Source organism: Canis lupus, chromosome X (genome assembly GCF_048164855.1).
Source record: "Canis lupus baileyi chromosome X, mCanLup2.hap1, whole genome shotgun sequence".
NCBI classification, from domain to species: Eukaryota; Metazoa; Chordata; class Mammalia; order Carnivora; family Canidae; genus Canis; species Canis lupus.
Window position 1 is genome coordinate 20,051,074 of NC_132876.1, and position 18,652 is coordinate 20,069,725.

General features: G+C 39.9%; 1 protein-coding gene across 11 annotated transcripts in view; it reads left to right on the top strand.

Annotated features, from left to right (window-relative positions):
• The window catches only part of USP26 (ubiquitin specific peptidase 26), a 62,930-nt gene that overhangs the window by 13,515 nt on the left and 30,763 nt on the right, over nt 1-18,652 (top strand). For 6 of the 11 annotated variants that reach the window (XM_072815433.1, XM_072815440.1, XM_072815438.1 and 3 more), the window contains one exon: nt 14,716-14,837. The exons of 4 other annotated variants lie outside the window; for them this stretch is intronic. The gene's annotated coding sequence lies outside the window, so the exon portion shown is untranslated. The remainder of the gene's footprint in view (nt 1-14,715; nt 14,838-18,652) is intronic. One more of the 11 variants, XM_072815435.1, reaches the window with a different exon arrangement.

An 18,652-nucleotide genomic window follows, 5' to 3' on the forward strand; every position in this document is an offset into this window, starting at 1 on the left:
AGTTCCATCCACGTTGAAGCAAATGGTGGGTATTTGTCATTTCTAATAGCTGAGTAATATTCCATTGTATACATAAACCACATCTTCTTTATCCATTCATCTTTCGTTGGACACCGAGGCTCCTTCCACAGTTTGGCTATAGTGGCCATTGCTGCTAGAAACATCGGGGTGCAGGTGTCCCGGCGTTTCATTGCATTTGTATCTTTGGGGTAAATCCCCAACAGTGCAATTGCTGGGTCGTAGGGCAGGTATATTTTTAACTGTTTGAGGAACCTCCACACAGTTTTCCAGAGTGGCTGCACCAGTTCACATTCCCACCAACAGTGTAAGAGGGTTCCCTTTTCTCCGCATCCTCTCCAACATTTGTTGTTTCCTGCCTTGTTAATTTTCCCCCTTCTCACTGGTGTGAGGTGGTATCTCATTGTAGTTTTGATTTGTATTTCCCTGATGGCAAGTGATGCAGAGCATTTTCTCATATGCATGTTGGCCATGTCTATGTCTTCCTCTGTGAGATTTCTGTTCATGTCTTTTGCCCATTTCATGATTGGATTGTTTGTTTCTTTGGTGTTGAGTTTAAGAAGTTCTTTATAGATCTTGGAAACTAGCCCTTTATCTGATATGTCATTTGCAAATATCTTCTCCCATTCTGTAGGTTGTCTTTGAGTTTTGTTGACTGTATCCTTTGCTGTGCAAAAGCTTCTTATCTTGATGAAGTCCCAATAGTTCATTTTTGCTTTTGTTTCTTTTGCCTTTGTGGATGTATCTTGCAAGAAGTTACTATGGCCGAGTTCAAAAAGGGTGTTGCCTGTGTTCTTCTCTAGGATTTTGATGGAATCTTGTCTCACATTTAGATCTTTCATCCATTTTGAGTTTATCTTTGTGTATGGTGAAAGAGAGTGGTCTAGTTTCATTCTTCTGCATGTGGATGTCCAATTTTCCCAGCACCATTTATTGAAGAGACTGTCTTTCTTCCAATGGATAGTCTTTCCTCCTTTATCGAATATTAGTTGCCCATAAAGTTCAGGGTCCACTTCTGGATTCTCTATTCTGTTCCACTGATCTATGTGTCTGTTTTTGTGCCAGTACCACACTGTCTTGATGACCACAGCTTTGTAGTACAACCTGAAATCTGGCATTGTGATGCCCCCAGATATGGTTTTCTTTTTTAAAATTCCCCTGGCTATTTGGGGTCTTTTCTGATTCCACACAAATCTTAAAATAATTTGTTCTAACTCTCTGAAGAAAGTCCATGGTATTTTGATAGGGATTGCATTAAACGTGTATATTGCCCTGGGTAACATTGACATTTTCACAATATTAATTCTGCCAATCCATGAGCATGGAATATTTTTCCATCTCTTTGTGTCTTCCTCAATTTCTTTCAGAAGTGTTCTATAGTTTTGAGGGTATAGATCCTTTACATCTTTGGTGAGGTTTATTCCTAGGTATCTTATGCTTTTGGGTGCAATTGTAAATGGGATTGACTCCTTAATTTCTCTTTCTTCAGTCTCATTGTTAGTGTATAGAAATGCCACTGACTTCTGGACATTGATTTTGTATCCTGCCACGCTACCGAATTGCTGTATGAGTTCTAGCAATCTTGGGGTGGAGACTTTTGGGTTTTCTATGTAGAGTATCATGTCATCGGCGAAGAGAGAGAGTTTGACTTCTTCTTTGCCAATTTGAATGCCTTTAATGTCTTTTTGTTGTCTGATTGCTGAGGCTAGGACTTCCAGTACTATGTTGAATAGCAGTGGTGAGAGTGGACATCCCTGTCTTGTTCCTGATCTTAGGGGAAAGGCTCCCAGTGCTTCCCCATTGAGAATGATATTTGCTGTGGGCTTTTCATAGATGGCTTTTAAGATGTCGAGGAATGTTCCCTCTATCCCTACACTCTGAAGAGTTTTAATCAGGAATGGATGCTGTATTTTGTCAAATGCTTTCTCTGCATCCAATGAGAGGATCATATGGTTCTTGGTTTTTCTCTTGCTGATATGATGAATCACATTGATTGTTTTACGGGTGTTGAACCAGCCTTGTGTCCCAGGGATAAATCCTACTTGGTCATGGTGAATAATTTTCTTAATGTACTCTTGGATCCTATTGGCCAGTATCTTGTTGAGAATTTTTGCATCCATGTTCATCAGGGATATTGGTCTGTAATTCTCCTTTTTGGCGGGGTCTTTGTCTGGCTTTGGAATTAAGGTGATGCTGGCTTCATAGAACGAATTTGGAAGTACTCCATCTCTTTCTATCTTTCCAAACAGCTTTAGGAGAATAGGTATGATTTCTTCTTTAAACGTTTGATAAAATTCTCCTGGGAAGCCATCTGGCCCTGGACTCTTGTGTCTTGGGAGGTTTTTGATGACTGCTTCAATTTCCTCCCTGGTTATTGGCCTGTTCAGGTTTTCTATTTCTTCCTGTTCCAGTTTTGGTAGTTTGTGGCTTTCCAGGAATGCGTCCATTTCTTCTAGATTGCCTAATTTATTGGCGTATAGCTGTTCATAATATGTTTTTAAAATCGTTTGTATTTCCTTGGTGTTGGTAGTGATCTCTCCTTTCTCATTCATGATTTTATTAATTTGAGTCTTCTCTCTCTTCTTTTTAATAAGGCTGGCTAATGGTTTATCTATCTTATTAATTCTTTCAAAGAACCAACTCCTGGTTCTGTTGATCTGTTCCACAGTTCTTCTGGTCTCGATTTCGTTGAGTTCTGCTCGAATCTTTATTAACTCCCTTCTTCTCTTGGGTGTAGGATCTATTTGCTGTTTTTTCTCTAGCTCCTCCTTTATGTGTAAGGTTAGCTTTTGTATTTGAGTTCTTTCCAGTTTTTGAATGGATGCTTGTATTGCGATGTATTTCCCCCTTAGGACTGCTTTTGCTGCATCCCAAAGATTTTGAACGGTTGTATCTTCATTCTCATTAGTTTCCATGAATCTTTTTAATTCTTCCTTAATTTCCTGGTTGACCCTTTTATCTTTTAGCAGGATGGTCCTTAACCTCCATGTGTTTGAGGTCCTTCCAAACTTCTTGTTGTGATTTAGTTCTAATTTCAAGGCATTATGGTCCGAGAATATGCAGGGGACAATCCCAATCTTTTGGTATCGGTTCAGACCCGATTTGTGACCCAATATGTGGTCTATTCTGGAGAAAGTTCCATGTGCGCTTGAGAAGAATGTGTATTCAGTTGAGTTTGGATGTAAAGTTCTGTAGATATCTGTGAAATCCATCTGGTCCAGTGTATCATTTAAAGCTCTCGTTTCTTTGGAGATGTTTTGCTTAGAAGACCTATCGAGTATAGAAAGAGCTAGATTGAAGTCACCAAGTATAAGTGTATTATTATCTAAGTATTTCTTCACTTTGGTTAATAATTGATTTATATATTTGGCAGCTCCCACATTCGGAGCATATATATTGAGGATTGTTAAGTCCTCTTGTTGAATAGATCCTTTAAGTATGATATAGTGTCCCTCTTCATCTCTCACTACAGTCTTTGGGGTAAATTTTAGTTTATCTGATATAAGGATGGCTACCCCTGCTTTCTTTTGAGGACCATTCGAATGGTAAATGGTTCTCCAACCTTTTATTTTCAGGCTGTAGGTGTCCTTCTGTCTAAAATGAGTCTCTTGTAGACAGCAAATAGATGGGTCCTGCTTTTTTATCCAGTCTGAAACCCTGCGCCTTTTGATGGGGTCATTAAGCCCGTTCACATTCAGAGTTACTATTGAGAGATATGAGTTTAGTGTCATCATGATATCTATTCAGTCTTTGTTTTTGTGGACTGTTCCACTGAACTTCTTCTTAAAGGGGAATTTTAAGAGGCCCCCTTAAAATTTCTTGCAGAGCTGGTTTGGAGGTCACATATTCTTTTAGTTGCTGCCTGTCTTGGAAGCTCTTTATCTCTCCTTCCATTTTGAATGAGAGCCTTGCTGGATAAAGTATTCTTGGTTGCATGTTCTTCTCATTTAGGACCCTGAATATATCCTGCCAGCCCTTTCTGGCCTGCCAGGTCTCTGTGGAGAGGTCTGCTGTTACCCTAATACTCCTCCCCATAAAAGTCAGGGATTTCTTGTCTCTTGCTGCTTTAAGGATCTTCTCCTTATCTTTGGAATTTGCAAGCTTCACAATTAAATGTCGAGGTGTTGAACGGTTTTTATTGATTTTAGGGGGGGATCTCTCTATTTCCTGGATCTGAATGCCTGTTTCCCTTCCCAGATTAGGAAAGTTTTCAGCTAGAATTTGTTCAAATACATATTCTGGCCTTCTGTCCCTTTCGGCGCCCTCGGGAACCCCAATTAAACGTAGGTTTTTCTTCCTCAGGCTGTCGTTTATTTCCCTTAATCTATCTTCATGGTCTTTTAATTGTTTGTCTCTTTTTTCCTCAGTTTCCCTCTTTGCTATCAACTTGTCTTCTAGGTCACTCACTCGTTCTTCCACCTCGTTAACCCTCGTCGTTAGGACTTCTAGTTTGGATTGCATCTCATTCAATTGATTTTTAATTTCTGCCTGATTAGCTCTAAATTCTGCAGTCATGAAGTCTCTTGAGTCCTTTATACTTTTTTCTAGAGCCACCAGTAGCTGTATAATAGTGCTTCTGAATTGGCTTTCTGACATTGAATTGTAATCCAGATTTTGTAACTCTGTGGGAGAGAGGACTGTTTCTGATTCTTTCTTTTGAGGTGATGTTTTCCTTCTAGTCATTTTGCTCAGTGCAGAGTGGCCAAAAGCAAGTTGTATTGGGAAAAAGAGAAAAAGAGAGGAGAGAAAGAAGGAAAGAAAAGAGAAAGAGAAAAAAAAAGGGAAGAAAAAGAAAAAAAAAAACGAAAAAAAAAAAAAAAGAAGAAAAAGAGAAAGAAAAAGAAAGGAGAAAAAAAAGGGGGTGGGGGAAGGAAACAAATCAAAAAGCAAAACAAAACAAAAACAAAAACAAAAACAAAAACAAACAAACAAAAAAAGAACCACCGGGGAGTATCTTCTGATTCTGTGTACTTTAAGTCCCTTGGCTTCCCCTGGAACTTGTCCGTCTAGTTGGTCTTCTGGGGGAGGGGCCTGTTGTGCTGATTTTCAGGTGTTAGCAGTTGGGGGAGCTGCTGTGCCCCTGCCTGGTGCAGGGCTCAGTGGGGGTTGTTTACCCCGTGAGGCCGCAGGAGGAACAGCCCCAGTGGCGGGCCAGCTCTGGAAACCTGGATTCAGCTCCGGCGGGAACTCCGTCTGCAGGGCCTGGAGGCTCCGAGGCGGGGCCGCTGATCTGCTCAGCTGGGGCAGGAGTGTCCTTGCTGTCCTGGGCCCTCCCGGCCTCTGCCTGTCCCGGGGGAGGCGGGATCCTGGGCTGTGTCCCGGCGCCCTGTGCTCCGGAGCCTGCGCTGTTGGATTCGCGCTCCCGGGCCGCGCAACCCCCTCCGCGGAGCCGCCGCCCGAGCCCCTCCGAGCTGCTCCTGGAACCGCGCAGCCCCCTCCGCACGGAGCCTCTTCCTCTGCCCGAGCCCCTCCGAGCTGCTCCCGGGGCCGCGCAGCCCCCTCCGCGGAGCCGCCGCCCGAGCCCCTTCAGCTGCTCCGGGTCCCGCCGGGTCCCGCCGTGCGCGCTGCAGCCCTTAGGGAGCTCGGCGCACTCTCCTGGGCGCGCAGTTGCTGTTACTGTCCCCGGGAGCCCGAGGGCATCCCCGCCCTCCTGGGTCCTGCTCCAACTCCCCGCGAGCCCCTTTCCGCCGGGAAGGTCGGTGCAGCTCCTGCGTCTCCGGGACGGGGCTCTCCTGTCCTGGGGACACTCGCCCCGGCCTCAGCCCGGCTCCTCGCGGGGCCCCTCCCCCTTGGAGGCCTTTGTTTCTTTACTTCTTTTTCCCCGTCTTCCTACCTTGTTAGAAGCGCGAACTCTTCTCACTGTCGCATTCCAGCTGGTCTCTCTTTAAATCTCAGGCCGAATTCATAGATTTTCAGGATAATTTGAAGGTTTTCTAGGTAGTTTGGTGGAGACAGGTGATTTGGAGACCCTACTCTTCCGCCATTTTGCTCCTCCCCCTCCTGCCCTAGCTTCTTAAAGGGGTTGCTGTGAGGGCAGAAGTAAAAAGCATTGTTGAATGCTGGGTCCTCAGAAATACCACCACAATAACTTGTTGCTAAGGCAAAGTTGAGTTTATCCTTACTGTGGTAATGAAGAGCACTACCTCGGTAGAGCCTTAGCATGTCAGGGAGGGAGAAAAGCAAAATGGGGAGGTTTTGGAATCTGATTGAAGGTGGCTATTTGAGTATGGAAGCTTGGTTAGGATTGGGTAAAGATCATGATATAATAGTTTAGGATTGATGGCTTTTGAGACAAGGGCTTTGGTTTTAATCTTACTTGCTTGAAAGCCTGTTTGCTGTTCACTTGAATTTTTTCTGGAAGTTTCTGGAATGAACAACAGAGTTATTTGCAATGTTTTTCTTCATGAGCAGGAATTACCTGGAATAGTAAAGTCATGTTGATGAATACAGAATAGTGAAATAATGTTTGATAAGACACTAAAATAGTAAAATCATGTTAATGTAGGCAGTGCATTGTGAGTGGGTAGATGCTTTTAGTTCTCAGTATACAAAAGCACTTTGTAACTGGTAAGTACTATATAAATGATGGTGGTGGTATTAATAAAGTAACTTGTTTTTTATTCTTATGCCTTTTTACCTAAATGCAATATTTTTTTCTGCTTAAACTCAGTAGGAAGGGGAATCATTATTGAAAATGACTAAGCTTCTGAAATGTCATTTAGCTCTACTTCAATGCCTGGGCCCAGCCTACTTTGAAAAAGTCAAGTGTGTAACTGCTATACAATTTTCATCTACACTCTAGAAAGTGACCAGTCATGAAAGATAATGAAGGGTAAATTTAGGAGGTTTTAATTCAGGTTAATCCTTGAAAGCTAGATAAAATATTTTGGGGGCAGATATACTCCAACATGCTGGGTGAAACAAAAGACTCACTTGGCCAACTCAAGTCAGCCTTCTGCCTTTATCTGAAAGTGAAATCTTGGTAAGTCTTTTCTTTCTAGGTTCCATTCTGGCCTTCCATTCTGGCTCACTAGTTAACTCCAGTTACATGGTATACATAGACTATTTTTAAAAAACTCATTGGCCATAAACTGGAGCATAGGTTGTTTAACCCATATACTGATATAGGTACAATATCATAGGAAGATTATATTAACATTGGACCAAAAGTTAAAATTTGGTTCTCCTGAGATGTTATTGCATTGTCCATTATCTCTAGGCTACATAAACATCAAATCATTATTATTGGACTCATCTTTTAATTGTGTGATTTTCTCCTAATGGTTCTGACATTGTAGGAAATAAATGGACACAGAGGAAAGAGTATTATCCTTTGGTATATGGTATAGCTTTTTAGTAACCTACAGCTTGGCATCCCATTACTTCTGCTGTGTTCTCCTTGTTAAAAGCTAGGCACTACGTCTAGCCCACTCTCAAGGGGAGGGGATTACACAAAGTTGTGAATACCAGGCAGTAGGGATCCTTGAGGGCCATCTTTGAAGCTGCTTACTACAAAGCCTGACTTAGTCCTGCAGTTACTTCAAAAGCCCAGCAGTCATCAATACTGTTCTTCATTATGAAATATTGTGAACTTGAGGAGGTAGCCTTTGTAAGAAACTGTCACCATTGTGTAAGAAGGAAATTAGTAAATTATAAATTCATCCTACTCTCTTGCTAGAAGGACTTACAGGTATCATCTTGTTTAATGCTTCTCTGTATCTAGAGCGCCAAGAAACTGACTGTTTTCCCCATGGGTTGCATGTTTGAGAAGGTTGTGTGAGCCAGATAAATTACATTTAATAATAGTAGTAACACTAATAGTACTAATTTGATTCCTCATCACATAGACATTTTTGGCATTGGAAAATTTTAAAACTAGTTTACTACTTTGTTATGAGAATGGCCAGATGGAAGAGATGCATGGGGCAAGGTATGTGCGAAGGGCTGAAGAGCTTCCATGTTCTCTGAGTGCCCCACTCTCCTTGAAGCCTCACCTGGGGATTATTAATTATGGCTTCTGGTAGCATATGCTAATCCACTGGATTGATAAATTCCTGCCTTTCTACCTTTCCATGTGGTTGTATTTATGTTATTGCACATATTTATCTGAAACTCTCAGACTTGGGCAATGTAAATAATCCTTGGCCTAGTCTACCTGCCTACTGATTTTACAGATAATTCAATAAATTAACACAACTCAAAAGAAAGGGATAATATAAGTAAAGGTACTCAAATAGTCTGATTGCCTATTATAAATTTTTTAATTCCCTTCTGCTATGGAATTTTCTCCTCATTTCTCTCTTGCCTCTAGGTGTGGGGCAGTAGATAAAACAACTGTGCTTAAAAGGTAACACTGTTCATTGCAGTGCTGTTTAATGCTAGTAAACTGACAATTTGTCTGACATAATTTTTTTTTATTCCCAGCCTTTTCATAACTCTGTGCCTCTTTGCAGTTTCATACACATGATAAATGTTTTATTGTCTCAGGGCTTTTGCTCTTGCTATTTCCTCTGCCTGGAATGTGGGTATTAGCCATCCCTGGTCTGCTGATCCCTAACTCTCTATAGTCTCATTGCAGTGTAGTATTTGACCATTGGAGTACCAGTGTGGACCATGATGAAATAGGAGAACTAGAAAGGTGCTCAGAGGCTTCATAGTAATTGTCCTATCTCATTTGGGAAACAAAAACATTGAAGAAAATAGATTTGCTCGGGATTCAAAGAATGTATCACATACTTGAAATAAACTCAGGACAAAGCCTTTGAAGGGAATGTAAAAACCCATGGCAAAGAAATGTTCCTTTGCCTAGTCAGAGAGGCAAAACTAACTTACATTCACTTAACCCATGTCATAGTTGAGGGGAAGGAAACATTGCAATTTAGATAGAGAAGTCTTGGAAAATCTTAATGGTGAGGTGGAACTTGTTTTAGCTTTTCAAGGATAGAGCGAACCCAAGAATCCACAAAGGAGAGAGAGTACTCAAGAGAAAGGTATGAAGTAAGGGGACAAAAGTAAGAGGGCCCAGATAGACCTCTGATCTTTAAAGCTGAATTGCTGATTGAAATCTGCTCCTGCAACCACACTTAGATCTTTCCCAGCACTGGTGTTACTTGGCCCTGAGTATACAGCTTTATTGGATTATTACGTCTGTGACACTACAGCTATTAGTCACACTCAGCTATAGGACCTGACAATATAATGATGTTCTATTTTTACTTCTGTCCTGATAGTGTCCCAGAAGTACTGAAATTATGACCATAAAATTAATTTCTTTGCATTTGGACAAGTAAAAGAACAGGGAATAGTTCTACATTCAGGCTATAAATCTCCAGAGTTGTTTAGAAACACTTTGCATTAGGAGTTCAGGCTGAATTTTGCATTAAACTTTGCACTTCTCCCGGAGGAACTGGTGAGAAAAATATCTGATTAGAGCATTTTAATCTTGCTCAAGGCTATCAAACAGTTGCTTGTGCATATATGTACACACAGTTGTAACATTGATTGTTTTGCAAGGTCAGAAATGAAAAGGCTATAAGCACCTGGCTGACTCAGTCAATGAAGCATATGACTCTTGATCTTGGGGTTGTGAGTTTGAGTTCCATGTTGAGTGTAGAGACTACTTAAGAAAATAAAATCTTAAAAAAGAAATGGAAAGGCTGTTTTATGCCACATACTAGTTGCTTTCTTGAATATGGAAATGAAACCAGCTACTTTCATTTTTTAAAAGATTTTATTTATTTGAAAGAGAGTGTGAAAATGAGATGGAGGAGAGGGAGAGAATCTTAAACAGACTCCCTACTGAGCACAGAACCTGACGCAGGGCTCAATCTCATGACCCTGATGCAATGACCTGAGCCAAAACCAAGAGTCAGACACTCAACCAACTGAGCCAAAATGAGTTCAAAATAAGTTAAACAAGCTCCTTTCTCAAAGGATATTTTCTTACAGGTGTGTGTGTGTGTGTGTGTGTGTGTGTGTGTATGTATGTGTGTGATCAGTCCCCCAACAGAGCATTCAATGAGCTATTCCAGTGCACCCTAGAAATGAAAAGTTACAGGATGCCTAAAGGTTAAGGAGTATATTCATGTAAAGAAGAGGCATTGTGTTCAATACTGGGAAATGAACACAGGACCATGTATGTTCTCATTCATATGGAACTCCTCATATGATCAATTCAGGCCACATTCAGGGGCTACTCAATACCCTTCCTTAATTTAGTCCTTAGTCTCAGACTGTCAGAGACAAGTGGGCCCTTGGAGCTCTCTCCACTATATAAGTGAAGAAATGGCAACTTAGCAATGACCACACAGATTGTGATTAAACCTGCACTGCAATCCTGTCCCTTGTTTTGTATTGTTGTGTCTTGTCTGTTCCACTGTGCACCTTTTCTCTCTGGTGAACTGAAAAGTCCCATTTCCACATAGTGGACTGTTAAACAAAGGCAGTACATTAGCCCCTTTTCCACATAGAGGAATGGAACCACAGTGACCTTAAATAATTTCTCCACAGTCACAAGGCCAGAGAGAGGACTAGGTCAAGAATCAATGTCACTATGCTGTGGCCACACCCTTGTTCAGTAACTGTATCATTAGGTGTTTTTTTATTGCATAGGCCAACTGGTATATATGTGACATTCAGCCATTAGGAAGTCTTTGCCATCCTTCCAGAACCCAGAATCCAGAGTTTTATAGCAATTTCTTATATGCTTGTGTCCACATTTAGATTAGGCTTAGGTTTGAGGTATTAAGGGTGGAAAGGGGATAGTGATGCAGTGTACATAGTTGAATCTCGTAAGAGTTTAGCTCCTTAGCATGTAATAAGCATGCTTTATAATTTACATGCTTCTAATTCCTTTATAAGCATGTAATTGGAAGTTAGAAAGTAGTAAGTGCTACGATTGAGGTCTGAATCTGGATCTAATGCTTTAAATCTGACTCAAAATTGTTACTAGAAGGCATAGACACAAGGGAGTATCTTTCTTAAGCACATGTTTTCTGTGAATTTGGGAAAACCACTGGAAGAGATAGGAAATAAATAGAACCATTAGATGCTGTTGGAGAAAAGTATATTATTTTTTTGGAATCTACAAAACAAGTTGAGACAACTATTATTCCTACTCTCATTAACTCAGCAAACAAGTATTGAATTCTATTATATTAATAGAGTATATTGGGGACATTTAATAGTTCACTAGAGTAGGTATTCAAATGAGCAATGAGAGTGAAGTACAAAGTCAGTGTTAACTCTGTGGATGGACTACAAGTTTGCTATTTAGAAAGTTTCCAATCCCGGCTTTCCCACTAAAATCTACAATTAGTTTGAATGTTGTAGTACACTGATAACCATACTGCTTGCAGTAAAATATCACACTCTCTTAGTTGCACTTTCTCTTTTTTTAAATATTTTATTTATTTATTAGAGAGAGAGACAGAGACACAGGCAGAGGGAGAAGCAGGCTCCATGCACCGGGAGCCTGATGTGGGATTCGATCCCGGGTCTCCAGGATCGTGCCCTGGGCCAAAGGCAGGCGCCAAACCGCTGCGCCACCCAGGGATCCCCTGGACTGATTTTCTAATTCAGGCCAATCTATGTTCACAAACTGTCAAGAATGCTGTAAAAGGGTCTCCTGAAGAGGGTGGGAGGTTATCCCAGAGGACCTATAAGGTCTCTTCCATCTCATGAGTATATGATTTGGTTTATGTATATGTTTTGGTAGATTGAATAGAAACCATCTGCAAATGACATTTTAAAGGCTTTGGATTTTTTTCTTAGAGCCAGTAAGGATCAGAATTCTTCTTGCCAAAAGGCACAGCTTACCTTGTTTATGGTAGTCATTATTTATTTGTCACAAGATTTGAAATAATAGAGTATTATGTTCAACTTAATGATGCTATTGCTTTAAATTATAATAAGTTTTTCTTTATGTACCATTTACAGAATGCTCTGTCATGCCTCACCCTTGTGATATTGAAAGGCAAAAGTAGACAAAGTCTTCACAGAGGTTCTATATATGTGAATGTATGTATTTAGAATGGATGTGTATGAGAGCAAAATTTGCCACCCCCAAATGTGTCTCTTTGGCATGTAGATTATTTTAGGCTGATTATTATTTTTTAATTAATTAATTAATTAATTTTTTATTGGAGTTCAATTTGCCAACATATAGCATAACACCCAGTGCTCATCCCACCAAGTGTCCCCCTCAGTGCCCATCACCCAGTCACCCCAACCCCCCACCCACCTCCCCTACCACTACCCCTTGTTCATTTCCCAGAGTTAGGTGTCTCTCATGTTTTGTCACCCTCACTGATATTTCCACTCATTTTCTCTCCTTTCCTTTTATTCCCTTTCACTAATTTTTATATTCCCCAAATGAATGAGACCATATAATGTTTGTCCTTCTCTGATTGACTTATTTCACTCAGCATAATACCCTCCAGGTCCATCCACATCGAAGCAAAAAGTGAGCATTTGTCGTTTCTAATGGCTGAGTAATATTCTATTGTATACATATACCACATCTTATTTATCCATTCATCTTTCGATGGACACCAAGGCTCCTTCCACAGTTTGGCTATTGTGGACATTGCTGCTATAAACATCGGGGTACAGGTGTCCTGGCATTTTACTGCATCTGTAACTTTGGGGTAAATCCTCAGCAGTGCAATTGCTGGATCCTAGGGCAGACCTATTTTTAACTCTTTGAGGAACCTCCACACGGTTTTCCAGAGTGGTTGTACCAGTTCACATTCCCACCAACAGGGCAAGAGGGTTCCCCTTTCTCCACATCCTCTCCAACATTTGTTGTTTCCTGTCTTGTTAATTTTCACCATTCTCACTGGTGTGAGGGGGTATCTCATTGTGGTTTTGATTTGTATTTCCCTGATGGCAAGTGGTGTGGAGCATTTTCTCATGTGCTTGTTGGCCATGTCTATGTCTTCTTTGGTGAAATTTCTGTTCATGTCTTTTGCCCATTTCATGATTGGATTGTTTGTTTCTTTGCTGTTGAGTTTAATAAGTTCTTTAGATCTTGGATACTAGCCCTTTATCTGATAGGTCATTTGCAAATATCTTCTCCCATTCTGTAGGTTGTCTTTTAGTTTTGTTGACTGTTTCTTTTGCTGTGCTGAGCTGTTTATCTTGATGAAGTCCCAATAATTCATTTTTGCTTTTGTTTCTTTTGCCTTCATGGATGTATCTTTAGGCTGATTATTTTTAAGAAACAGAACACTCAAGAAGAACCTTTGACCTATACCTTAAATGCCTAAAAGAATTTATTTTTTAATTTATTTAAAAAAATTTTTAAAGATTTTATTCATTTATTCATGAGAGATACACAGAGAGAGAGGCAGAGAAGCAGGCCCCATGCAGGGAGCCCGACATGGGACTTGATCCAGGATCACAGCGTGGACCGAAGGTGGTGGTGCTAAACCGCTGAGCCACCCGGGCTGCCCACCTAAAAGAATTTATTTTTTTTTTAATTTTTTTAAATTTTTATTTATTTATGATAGTCACCAAGAGAGAGGGAGAGAGGCAGAGACACAGGCAGAGGGAGAAGCAGGCTCCATGCACCGGGAGCCCGATGTGGGATTCGATCCCGGGTCTCCAGGATCGCGCCCTGGGCCAAAGGCAGGCGCCAAACCGCTGCGCCACCCAGGGATCCCCCTAAAAGAATTTAAATAAAGGACTTGCTCCAGGAAGGGAGCTATCACCATAGACAACTATGGTATAATACGATCTAGGTGTGGTAGACAGGGAGGAACTTAGCAAAGTCTGTTAAGATTCTTCTCTATGTCCCATTGTTTTTGGATGGCCCAGAAAACATTTGTTCACCAAACATTTACTCTTTTCATCTTCCTGTGAATTGTCTTCATTTCCTTTGAAGTCCCAGACCCCTGTGCTCTTTTCCTTAGCCCTGGATGGCATATAAGCCTCTGTTGCCTGACTGCCTACCTCTGGGCTTCATATTCTTTCAGACCTAGGGGTATGTAATTGAATTTGATTTTTTTCCTATTAATCTGTCTCATGTCAATTAATTCTTAGAGCAACCAGAAAGAATCCTAAAGGGTAGTGAAAAATGTTTCCGCCTTCATGGTTGCAGGGCAAGCTAAAGGAACTTGATAGTATGCTTGTTTGTGGAGAATGCTAACCCCATCTAGTGTTTGCACCTGCACACATGCATATACACAGTAGGGTGACCGTATGGTAGATCATACCATCTGTAACGCTAAGAGTTCTATTTGTAGGGATGCATTTTATTTGTTCAAAAGCAGTGGTTTTCTTAACCGTTTTTTGGGGGAGGGTCAATTTGATAACCTGTTTGCATCTTATACCATCTCTTCAAAAAAATAGGCTTTTGTACATATCCGTAGACTTTTATAATTTTTTAGAGCTTTAAGGACCACGTCAGGAATCCAACATATTACCCAGGCTAAGAAATCTTGTTATTGTTTTCTAAGCAATTATTTCCTTATTTGATCATAAGACATTCAGTTGCCTACCATGTACTCTTGTCCCTGTGCTGGATACAAGACACCTATCTACTATCAGTTCCCTCCTAACCAGCCACGTGAACTTCAGACCGACCATCCCTTTATCTCTCCAAGTCCAAGTTTTTAATAAACTAATATTATAATGTTCTAATGAGATGATTACTGAAGCCCTTTGTAGTGCTTCATTTACTTGGTCTTGTTCTAGGTAGGCACAGAAGGCAATGCACTGTCCAAACATCCAATAAAGTAAGCCAGTGACCAGAACCAGGCAAAAGCAAGAAACAGAGGGAACAAAGGCTCCTACTAGGCCATTTGAAGCCCAGACAGGTAGGTAAAGAAACTGATTCACTCATATGAGGAAATTGCAACACCACATCTACCTCTGTATGTGGCATTTGATATTAGAATAATAATTAATTTTCATGTAATTAATCCTTTTCAGCTATTGCACAGTTGTTTTACTTTATTGTTGGGTTGCTTTTAAACTTTTTAAAAATTGAATCCTTTTCTACTAAATAATGGGTCATGTTGCTGCTTTGGACTTGTAGGAGGTCTGGGAGATGGTACCCCATGTGAAGAAGCCATGAGTGGTTTCACACAAACCTTCTCAAGTAAATTATACTTAAAATGTTTACATTATTACAGACTTTACTGAAAAACATTTCAAAAGCTTTTAGTAAACTTGTCCCTAGGCTGCTTGTGTCTGTATTTATTCAGCCTTCAAATATTCATTTGCTCATGTCGGGATGTGTGTTTGTTTTAGTTTTTATCCAATATGATTTAATTTTACATTCAAGGTTTGTATAACTGAGGCTTCAAGCTTGTATCAGGATGTCCAAACAGGTTCATTAATCCTGGGAGATTTTTTCTTAACCAGTAGAAATTCATCAACATCGAAAAATGACATATTCAACTTATTAAATTGAAAATATCTTTTTACTCACCCTGGAGCTTCAATTTGTCAGCCAATAATCATCAAATGCCACCCAAACACTCATAATTTTCTGAGAAGAGAAAATTAGCTGGTTTTAATATGTCTGGAAGATAAATCAGACTATCCACATTCTATCATTCATAACAGAAATTTATATAACACATTAAACACATCAGATCAACTGGAAAATTAGAGTAATTAAATGTTATAGGGGAAAGAATTTTATTAGAAGGGCAAAAAAGACACTCTTGACATGCCAAGAGTGCTGCCAGCACCATCTCCTAAAGACCTGTGAGAAAGTGCAAACACACTAGGCTGGTGGGTGTTATGAATGAATAAGCTCTCTAGGGTCCGTGAGTAGAAAGAGGGATGGCCCATGGTGTCCAGATTCATAACAGGTGGATGGCTAGGCCTAGAATATGCTAACACACTGGAGAAGAGGACATATACCATAAAAATTGACATTATTCCTTGTTATTTAAAATAAAAACTGTTTGGAATAAAAAATAGAAATGCTTTCAAACATACAGATGGGTTTGTGATGAACTAGAGCCTTCTCTCCCATGTTTCTCTACCAACCCTCCCTAATACCTGATTTTAGTTGTTCTGACCATTTCCCTATCTACATACAGTATCTTAATAGCCATTATTTAAAATGGCCTCTTAGGAAATTGTCTCTTGTCTTCTGCTCTAATAGCTCAGCTGCCCTACCCTCATCTTCTCTCTTGTCTTGTTCCCTGAAATTTATGAGACAATTTTTTTTTACTAGTTACCTCTGCAACTTTGGCCACTGTACTTCAACTTCTATCTCTTGTTGCATCAAGACTCTATACGTGACAAGGACATTTATTTTGTGCTTCTGTCTTTCCCTTCATTTCTTTCCCTTTTACATTCTGCACTCTGCCAGATGTACCTTTGCTTTTCCATGGTCAGGTCATTAAAAGCACTCTCTCTTTTTTTATAATCACTTTATTTTGCTGGAGTAAATCATTCAGTAAGCTCCTAAGAAAGATATGCATATGGTAGAGAGTTTCTGAACTGTTAATTGAAAATCTCTTTATTCAGACCTCATACTTGATTGATAACTTGGTATACAATTCTAGGCTCAAAATCATGGGCTTAGAGTTGGTTATTTTCCATTTCTTCCACCTTTTTGGATCTTTCATTAGTCAGATTGATATTGGATCTCCTGGACCAATCCTCTGTGACATATTTCTTTTTATATCTGTCTCCTTGACATTTTTCTGTATGTTCTGATAACACATTCTCAATACTGTGTAACTCATTCATTGGACACCCTTTTCTAGGTCACAGTGGACACTGCACCCCTCATTCCCTTGGTCTTTCCTGGGTCTTATTTTTTTAAAGGATTTTATTTATTCATTCATGAGAGGCAGGCAGAGAGAGAGGCAGAGACACAGGCAGAGGGAGAAGCAGGCTCCCCACAGGAAGCCAGATGTGGGACTCTATCCTGGGATTCCGGGATCATGCTCTGAGCCAAAGGCAGACACTCAACCGCTGAGCCACCCAGGCGTCCCTGGGTCCTATTTTTGATGGACCCTATTAAGCTTCTCACTCATAATGGTGACTCCAACTACAGTGATAGTAGACACAGATGTCATTATTTCTAATCTTCAAATGTATTCTATAATAAATAAAAAATAATCTTCCTTCCCTTACTGTCATCCCCCTTAATTTCTCATGGAAATGTAAATTCTCCTTCCCTTGGAATGTCATTATGCAGCATAAAACATCAATTATAGACTTCCCTATTTGACAAAACATCATGAAGTTTGCCTTTCACAATGCCATGCCTAAGCTTTGAATAGGATTTATTTTGTGAACTTATTCCACAGCTGTTTTCTACACCTTTTCCTTTTGAATCTGAGTAAATAAAAATAGTACAAGGTCATGCATTAAATGAGCCATTTAAAAACATCTTAAGCAACAAATGAAGGAAGGAGGGAGGTTATTTGTGTAGGAGTCTCCCTACCCAGAAAATTATAAATTTAAAAGTCAGTAGTAAGCAGTGCATTCATATGAGTTGCTAATTAGCTCATTCTTAATTGGCAGAACACCCCCAAAATATCGCCTTGATAATCCAAATAGTTTTTGCTTTAATATATATCAACAAGTCACTCATTTAAGCTCTGCAATTAACTTTATTCCTTGAAATATATGGCATCCCTTCTGTCACAGAAATTCTTGAGAATTTTCCCCCAATAATGTTATGTTTTGTGCTATGTGGAAACCTTCCAGATGATAGACTCATGCAGCCTCCCACTTGCTGCAAGATTTCTGGCCCACTTAGCTCTACCAGTTCCTGGTAATTAACCAAATTCTTCTGCTTTCAAGTAGAGGGTCCATATTGTCAGTGGGTATAGGCAGTGGGTAAATGAAAAAAAAAAGGGGGTTTTCAACCCTTAAACTATCTCAAGATGCCCAAACAACACTCTGAGATTAAAGGTGAGGCTTTTGATCTTAGAATTTGGAGCTAGAGGGCACTGTTTCTTTGAAGAAGTATTTACCTTCTTTTCCATTCATTGTTCACTTAAGCAGCTTTTATTAAGGCAGAAGTTTCACATACCATTCCTCACTTCACAACCTGTGAAAGCATACACAGATTGTAATTTTGGAAGTGACAGATGGGGTCATAGCTTTCATACTTAGAATTGACTGAGGGAAATAAGACCCTCAACACACACTGCTGTTCATTCTGCCTCATTGGAATATTCATGAAGACTCAAAGAATGTGCCTCTCTACATCTGGATTTAAGAAGCAGAGGGGGCATTCCAGAACAATATCTTAAGACTTGAAAAACCATCAACTCCAATCAATTCACAGATTCCTTCTATAGTCTCATTTTAACATTTTGTCAAGGTTATTAATAGCAAACTTTTTGTTGTACTTCATAACTAGAAAACTGCCATAATTATGTATTTTTACTGTGTTTTGAAGCTGGATATTAAACCATCCTAGCAAGGTTAAGATAAACATCTTTTACAGGATTGGGCATGGTATGCCTTTAAGATTACACCAGTACATTTAATAATGAATTTTCCATGAATTGATGCAACCTTAAAGAAATCACTAATTTTTACTCTAACCACAAGTGCAGTGTGATAAGCACTCAGAGAAACTATAAAAATAAAGATTTTTACAATCCAGGAAGAAAAAAAAGTAAATTATTAGGTCGTTAGCATTAGG